Here is an 8,732-nt window from a genome sequence, read left to right on the forward strand (position 1 = left end):
ACTCTGTATCAGTTCAGATAAGTCTTTCTGCATTTCTCTGAATCTGTAATATCCATAACTTCTTAACCAATAAAAATCCATTACATTTATACTTGACAATGTGTTCAGCCATTCTTCAACTGATGAGCAACTATATTGTTTCCAATCCTTTGAAGCAGAATCTTCAATGTATCCCAATAACTTCATATAAAGCATCCTGTGTTTTCAGAAAAATTCATGAGCTGTCATCCCTAGTTGTATCAGAGACTTCCTTTAGGATGTACTTCAGCAAAGAAGCCGTATTATTTGAAAAGTTCTAAAGATCATCAGAAGAGGTTTTCTAAGTGTTTGTATCCACCTTCAGAATCGTGACATCTTCCAGAGCCAAAGTCTGTACTATCTCCATTAAAATTAGTGAGGTAAAGCATGAGAGCACAGAAGAAATCTAACAGATGTGGGGGAAGGGACTGGAATGTCAATATGCTGCCTTATCTGAGAGAGCATAGGTCAGCTAACAATGGAACATGAATATCACTATCTATTAAGAAGAAAAATTGAGGTGAGTAAATCCGTGAATCAAAGTCGGGAAGTATGGTGCAAACCATTAGGATCAAGTCCAAGGGAGGCAGAAACAGAAATTATTTAGTCATCAAAATATAACACAGATCATGAGAACAGAAAGAGAAAATGTTACAAAACTGATGCTGCAGTGTAATAGTGATGGAAGGCTTCAGTTATCTACACAACTAATAGAATTCTTGATCTGTTAAAAATGAACTAGTTAAAATAGTTGTATCTTTTTAAAAATAATTTTTATGAATATATTATTTTTACATAACTTAATTTACCCTTTTCCCTCCCCTTCTTCTCAGAGTCACCCTTTATAACAAAAAAGGTGGTTTTTTTTTTAATAAAACAAGAACAAGAGGAAAAATAGGTCAAACATATGAATACCTTGACAAAAATTATAATATATAAAATTTCTCCCATCTCAGTAAAGGTATTGGAGAAGTGTGTTTTTTTCCCCGTGTTTTTCTTTTTCTTTGTGACCAAGTTTGTTCTTTAGCAACATTTTGTTTTTAATTATCTGTAGTTATTGATATTTTCATTTTAATTATGTAGTCATTTTGCACATTGCTTTCTTGGATCTGCTTATTTGCTTTTGAATCACTTCATAATTATCTTCTGTGCTTCTCTATATGCAGTATATTTCTTACAGCAAAAATTATAGTTACATTCTGAAATTTGTTTAGCAATTCTCTAATGAATAGACATCTACTTTCCCCCTCCCCCCCCTGTTTTTTTGCTACCACAAAAGTGCTGCCATAAATATTTTGGTTTATATGGAGCTTTTCTTTTTGTCAACAATCTCCTTCAGGTATATTTCTAGCAATGAAATCTCTGGGCCAAATGGTATGGACCTTTTTGCCACCTTTTTTTTTTTGCTTAATTCCAAGCTGCTTTTCACAATGGTTATGCTTACTAATTCACAAGTCTACCAATAATGCATTAGTTTGCCAGTTTTTCCATACCCCTATCAACATTAGTTATACCCAAATATTCCCATCAACTTGAAGGATAAGAGGCTGTTTTGATTTATATTTCTCTTATTATTAGTTATTTGGAGCATTCTCTAATATTAGACTAATTCTTAGTGGAAAGAAGACTTATTCATGCAATAACTTTGGGATAACCTTTCAGCACTCCTTATACTTTACTAGACATCATAAAATTGATACTGGAGAAAAGCCCTATTAATGTTGAAATGGCTCTCCAATTACTCAGACCTTATGCAATATCAGAGGATTGTTAACATTGTGTTTTAGGAGTGACTCTGTAAGTCAGTAATCCTGATACTATAGTTCAGAATGCTCCCCTTGTGTGCTTCCCAATAGAGATCAGACAGTAGGAACAATTATTTATCAGGAAGGTATTTACCTAAGACTGCATAATAAAAACATAAGCTAAAAAATATCCCTCCATACGCTTGGGACATGTTGTTCTAGAAACGCACATAGTGCCTATGGGAAAAGTGAGCAAAAATGTTTTGTACATTCATAGTGAGGCACATATGTAAGAGACAAATTCAAGTCAGGGCTTGGATGCTCAAAAGCCCAAATGTCCTTTCTCGTCTGTATAGTACTCACAAATTTTCTCCCTGGGAAACCTGTTTCTGCTAGACTCCAATAGTAAGCTCCTCTCCACAGAGAGACTTTAAATTGCATAGAGCTGTAGGACTGAGGGTCTAGCACCCCAATATGTACCTTGATTCTCAGGGCATGCACCCTGGAGACTTCAAAGATTGGGTGACATATTTTCCTTGTTTGAGCAGAGATTTAATCTCACTACTAAATTGAAGAGCCCGGGACACTTTTGTGTTTTATCATTTAAGCAATCTGAACTACTTCGCCAATTACCATTTTTACTCCTTGTTTTCATAAATAGGTGGTGCTGCTGTTGATGAATATATTTTGTACACTAAACATATGGGGAAACAGAAGCTAAACATACTCAGATTAAGATAATTTAATCCTCCTCTTGGTCATAACTGGGACTATTTTGTTCCAGAGAAACCAAGAAAAGTGTTTTTATTCTAACCCACAAAGGGAATTGGACTCATTTACTCATTTTTATTTTGTTTCTAAGCAGTTATTAATATAATCAATTTCTAGTCCCAAGGTGTGAGGAATGATGCTCCAGGCCTCAGGTCTTTCTTACTATTATTTTCTGGGGTCTGTTCTGGGGCCCAACCTTGATAGGGTCCCCAGCCACACTGTTTGGGCAAACACTCTTGCTCTCTGTAGTCCCTGGGGTGGCTGCAAAGTACACCTGTTATCTTTGCCCAGGAAACGAACCTAGGTACTCTGGTCTCCTGTGCCGGACAGTAGAAGGTACTTACTCAACCTTGACTCCCACTCTGTTGCTGAGAAGAAAGTTGCTGGGACTGAGGCTGCCTCCAGGGCTTGCTGTTTGTTGATTGTGGAGAGTCAGCCTGAAGGTGTTTGTACTTCACGCAGGCAGAACCTCTGCCCCAGGAGGTCAGGTCTTCTCAAGATGTCTTTTGGAGGACAACTGCTCTACCTCAACCCTGTTTATATCTGCTGCTCTATGTTCACTCTGAAGCAATGTCCTCCCTTTTTTTGTGGAGGATATTTGGAGAGCCAAAAGTTTCCTGACCTCATTCAAAATCTTCCCAGAATCTCCTCTTTTATTGACGTTTTTAGAATCTAATGAGCTATTCAGCACGTCTCATACTCAATGAAATCAGTGCTTGGATCCTGGGTTTTCTCTCTCCTCCCCAACTTCTGCCCCACTTAGGTGACTCCAACATTCATATTGATATTCAACTAGCTTATTTCTCATGACTCACTCTTCTACTCCATCTCAGCCACATACATAAAATGCCTGAAACCATTAATTTTGACATTTATCTCAAATGCACCACTTCTCTTATCTAATCCCTAAGTATAAACATTCCACCCTTCTGCCACCTCTCTGCCTTACAAAGCCTTTTCTTTGTCCACACCAGATCTCCAATCGCTCAAACCTTCAGCTCTTTCCTAGGCCACCATTCCTGCACTAACTACACTCTTCTACTTTACCCATCTTGATCCCTTGGTCAAATCAGTTCACCCACACACTTTTCTCTTGAATCCCTTGTTCCTTTGTCATATTGCCAAACTAAATATTTATTTCCCTTTTTCCTTCCCATTATTGATTCATACTTGACATAGTGTTCCACTAAAAACTTTAATTCCTTTTCAGAAGAATCGATGTCTATTCTATCATGTACGTCCTTCTTATATTTGTGGATTTGTTTTTTTTTTTTTTGCTCAAAAGCAAAACTTTCCATTTTTCCCTGCCTATTGAATTTTATTTTGTTAAATCTATCCCAAAGCTCTCGCTTGTCAAAATCCTCTTCAATTTCCTCTCTTTTATCCAATGTATTGGCTATCTATCCTTCCCAGCTTGGTATTATCTGAAAATCCGATGAGCATAACGTGTGAATTTTTCAAAGTCATTGATATATATGTTAAGCAGGAAAGGCCTATTACTGAGCCCTGGAGTATCTCACTGGAGAACTCTTGCCACAACAATAGAGAAATATTTATAAATACTATTGAGTCTGGCCATTTAACCAGTTCTGAATCAATTTGTTTATACTACCAGCTAATCCACATTTCCCCATTTTCTCCACAATATGAGAAGCTTTATCCAACACAGGTCTAAAATATAGATAAATTAACTACTGTATTCCCCTCATCTACTACTTGAACAGCTCCTTTATGAAAATAAATAAAGGTTACTTGTCTTGATTAAGTGATGACTTATTCCTAATGAAACCAAGGTGGTTATTTGAAATCACAGCTTCCCTTTTCAAGAATTATCCCGGGAATTGAAGTCAAGCTCACTGGACATTATTTTTGCACATTCTGTTCTCTTCCCTATCAGAAAATCTGGACAGTTTTTCATGATTTTTCTAATATCATTGACTGTGGCTTTATAATCACACCTCTCATTTCTTTCAAGAAGGTTACAATTCATCTAGGTCAGGCAACTTGAGTTCACCAAGGGCAGCTAAGTGCTCTTTTACCATTGACATTCTTATTACAGGTAAAGCAATTTTTGGTTACTAACTTTTGTTATTTCATTTCCAGTAGAGAAGCTATTTACCTTTCCAAAATGGGGGTGGGGAAAGGGATCAAAATTAAGCAGTTCTGCCTTCTCTTTCTTGTCAGTTATTGTCATCAGCCCATCTGCCCCTTGTGAAGTTCCAGTCCATTCGTTGATCTTCCATTTTCTCCTTATGTATCTTTTTTTTTAGCTCCTTTTGTTGTCCTTAGTTTCTCCTCACAGCTTGAGCTGATTCTGATTTTTAGCATTCCTAATGCAAATTTTTATAGGATTGTCATACTGTTATATTCCTCTTCTGCTACTGGACTGCTTCCATTTTCTATCCATAAAATAAAATTCATGGTCAGTGGGTTTCTTATTTATTTCTTTAGACACATCCCTGTTTTCTTCCTTAATAGAATTGTTTTTCTTTGTTTCTTTGAATTTCATTTTGAGTATCACTCATTTGACACTAACATCAACTGAAACATTTATTCCAAAGGACATTGTTTCTTTCCTCCTAAGCAACTGAAATTATTTTCACAACATCCATTTTGTGTCTCCTTCTGTACAGGAAACACTAGAACGGAATGGTGACTTCCCTTCAAAGTTTCCATCTTTTTGACCCAGAAACTAGTTTCCTTCTCTTAGTGATAATTGAAGCCATATTAGAATTGCCTAAATACCTAAACCTTTTTCCTCCTCTTCCTCCTCCATCTTCTCGTCCCCCTTCTCCCCTCTTCCTCCAGCATTCCTCCTCCACCTCTTCCTCCTTCCTCCCTCGCATCATCCCATTTCCTCCTTTTTTGTTTTGGCTACCCTTTGTGGTATAACGAACTAGAAAAGCATTGCTCTCCCTCACCCATCCTTTATCATTTGAAAGTTTTTTTTTTTAAATTATTTGGATTCAGAAGACACCTGGCAAATGCATTATTGTTGGTATTTGTTAAATCTATTCTCCATCTGGTCAGTTTTCTGTTAAGTCTATATTACAAGGTATGATCTAGATATCCAAATTCTATTTAAGGACAAAACCTCAGCCATCCATTCACTTGCTAGGTTAACTTTCATATGCACCTCTTGTTTTTAATGTGCAACAGATCAAATCCACAAGCATTTATTAAGCACCTACTATGTGCTGGGCACTATACTGAGTTCTCTTGCTTTTGTCCTTCTATTCACGGTATCATCTCCCTATTGGTATCTTTTGTTTTGTCATAGGGAAAGCATTGATCCGTAGTGGATGGAGAACCTGAACTCAGGATTATGGTTCCACTACAAAGATCTAGGGGTTTTATCCAAGTGAAAAGTTTAGTTTTTCCTGGCAACCCAGAAAGCTACTATAATTTCCTATATTGTTAAGAGAGGCTCAGTGCTTAGCATCAGGAAGGTGTTAGCTAGTCAACTTGGAAAGACTTTAGAATTCTGATAAGAAATGATACATCACCTGCATAGATCAAGACTCCAAAAGAATGAAGACGACATAATGCTTCCGGCCGTCTCTTCCCGGCACCTTCCCCTGAGCTTGGCGGCGGACCCTCCCCCCCACCTCTCCCGGGAGCCGGAGCCCTAGGATTCCAGGGATGCGGGTGACCGGCTCTCCGGGGTTGGACGTGCCCCGCCTCCCGCGGCCCCGGGGGCCCGGACCAGCCTCTCTCATGTCGACTTTCTCGCTCTGCCGGCAGATGAAAAACATCGTGCACAACTACTCAGAGGCCGAGATCAAGGTGCGCGAGGCCACCAGCAACGATCCCTGGGGCCCTCGGGCTCCCTCACGTCCGAGATCGCTGACCTCACCTACAACGTGGTCGCTTTCTCAGAGATCATGAGCATGATCTGGAAACGTCGCAATGACCACGGTGAGAACTAGAAGCACGTCTACAAGGCCACGACGCTCATGGAGTACCTGAACAAGACCGGCTCGGAGCGCGTGTCCCAGCAAAGCAAGGAGAACACATATGCGGTGCAGACCTTGAAGGACTTCTGGTACGTGGACTGGGGCGGCAAGGACCAGGGCGTCAACGTCCGCGAGAAGGCCAAGCAGCTGGTGGCCCTGCTGTGGGACAAGGACCGACTGCGGGAAGAGGGGGCCCATGCCCTCAGGACCAAGGAGAAGCTGGCTCAGACGGCCACAGCATCCTCGGCAGCTGTGGGGTTCGGGGCACCCCGGGAGGCAGAGCAAGCCTGGCCCAGAGTAGCGGGGAGGAAGAGCTGCAGCTGCAGCTGGGCCTGGCTATGAGCAAGGAAGAGGCCGGCCAGCCCCCACCCCGTGGCCCGGAGGATAACGTCCAGCTCCAGCTGGCCCTTAGTTTGAGCCGAGAGGAGCATGACAAGGAGGAGCGGATTCGTGGAGGTGATGACCTGAGGCTGCAAATGGTGAAGGAGGAGAGCAAGAGAATGACGGGGGCAAGAAGGAGTCGTCTCTCATGGATCTGGCTGATGTCTTCATGGCCCCGGCCTCTCCACCCTCCTCTGACCCCTGGGGAAATCCTGTCCGTGCAGCCGTCCCACCCTCCGCCCCCTGGGAGGCCCCCCTGGACCCCTGTCCCACCCTCAGCTGACCCCTGGGGGGGTTCGGCTCCCATCCCTGCCTCTGGGGATCCCTGGAGACTTGCCCCACTCCCTGGCCCTGCAGCTGATTCTTGACCCCCATTGCCCCTTTGTGAGGGGCCTCTAGCTATGAGCATCTTACAATCTTTTCTGAGAATGGGGTTCCCAGAGCGCTCCACGAAGGTCATTATGTAAGGAATTTGTGTCCATTTTCTTTCTCGCTGACAATATAATTTTAACTGTAAAAGAGTATTGTATTGTAAAGTCCCCAAAATAGGCTACTCTTCATGGCCTTCTAGGCGATATTGTGGCCAAGCAGTATTGCGAAGGTATACCAGTTTTTTCCTTTTAAGTTTTTTAGAGAACTTAAATTTTTTTCAATTTTGTAAAAGATAGCCCAAGGGTGAATTTTTGGGGATTGAGGAGAATTGACCACTTGTTGGGGGGGGCACGGCGGCGGGGGCTGAAAGTCCCTTCCTCTGCAAGACGGATCTGGGAGTAAGCCTCAAAAAGGAACAAAGCAAGACAGGAAAAAATAAACACAAAAAGGTACCTGAGGTTTTCCCATTCCCTAGCGCTAAGCGAATTGAGAAAACTGGGGGCACACTTCCGGATAGGGTGTCTGTCCTTGTCCTCTATGCTTCAGAAAGTGTGCCCAGGTCCATGGCCTGGAACATAAACAACTGGACCAAGAACCTGAGAGCATCAGGCTGGGTCCAAGACAGCGAGTGGCTGTCTGACCTACTGGGGACCTGGGGAGTCAGGCCCAAAAACCCCTCCAAAATGCTTGGACAGCAAGAAGGGGTTTGGGTTAGGGAGAGGCTTACCTTCCAGTCTTGGCTGGAATACTTGAGATGAGCAGTATTTATGGTCTCAGGGAACCAAAAATGAAGAGGTTAAAGGAAAAATGATGGTGGTAGGGGAACTATAGGTTTCTAGGGGTGCTCGTGACCCCAAAATACCAACACGCCAGGTCCTGCTGAAAGAATTGTACTCAAGCATTCTCAGCCAAGGGAAAAGAGAAAGTTTATTAGGGATTCACCATAATGGGTTGTCTTAAGAAATCCCACCCTTTGTGATGCCTGTTTTCACAAGTGGGCCAGATTTAACCTACTGAATTAGATTGAATCTGAGCGCCTTCACAGAGGCAAGATGGAGATTATATACACAAAGGTTGTAGGAGGGATTGAGGGGGGTGTCTGGGGTGACTAGAGGAAAGTTTTAGGGAGGGTCTTGAGGAGGAGTCTAAGGAGGGTGAGATGAGGTCAGAGTCCAAGAACCAAGAGAATGGAATTAAGGGTTGGAAGTAGCTGAAGGCATGGATACTGATAGTATCAAGGGTGGGAAGTAGCTGGACAATAAAGGGCGAGGCTAGGTAGAGATTTGGGCCTAATGATAATGTAAGGCTTATGGCCTTAGGGAAAGGCCAGATCTAGTTGGAAGATTCAAGGACAGTTCAAGGGGGCTCCCGGAGACTGTATTCCAGATTCAAAGGGGTTCTCAGAGACTGTGCCCTCATCATATGTACCCATAGATTTCTTCTGCGGGTTTTCAAAAAATGTGCTTCAGACTGAGGACAAATATTTTCA

At 42.0% G+C, this 8,732-nt stretch overlaps 1 pseudogene; it reads left to right on the forward strand.

Moving 5' to 3' along the window:
- The first annotated feature begins 6,251 nt into the window (after nucleotides 1-6,251).
- On the forward strand, nucleotides 6,252-7,239 carry LOC118836518 (annotated as a pseudogene).
- The last annotated feature ends 1,493 nt before the right edge of the window (nucleotides 7,240-8,732 follow it).

The sequence above is a fragment of the Trichosurus vulpecula genome, chromosome 2 (genome assembly GCF_011100635.1).
Source record: "Trichosurus vulpecula isolate mTriVul1 chromosome 2, mTriVul1.pri, whole genome shotgun sequence".
Classification (NCBI taxonomy): Eukaryota; Metazoa; Chordata; class Mammalia; order Diprotodontia; family Phalangeridae; genus Trichosurus; species Trichosurus vulpecula.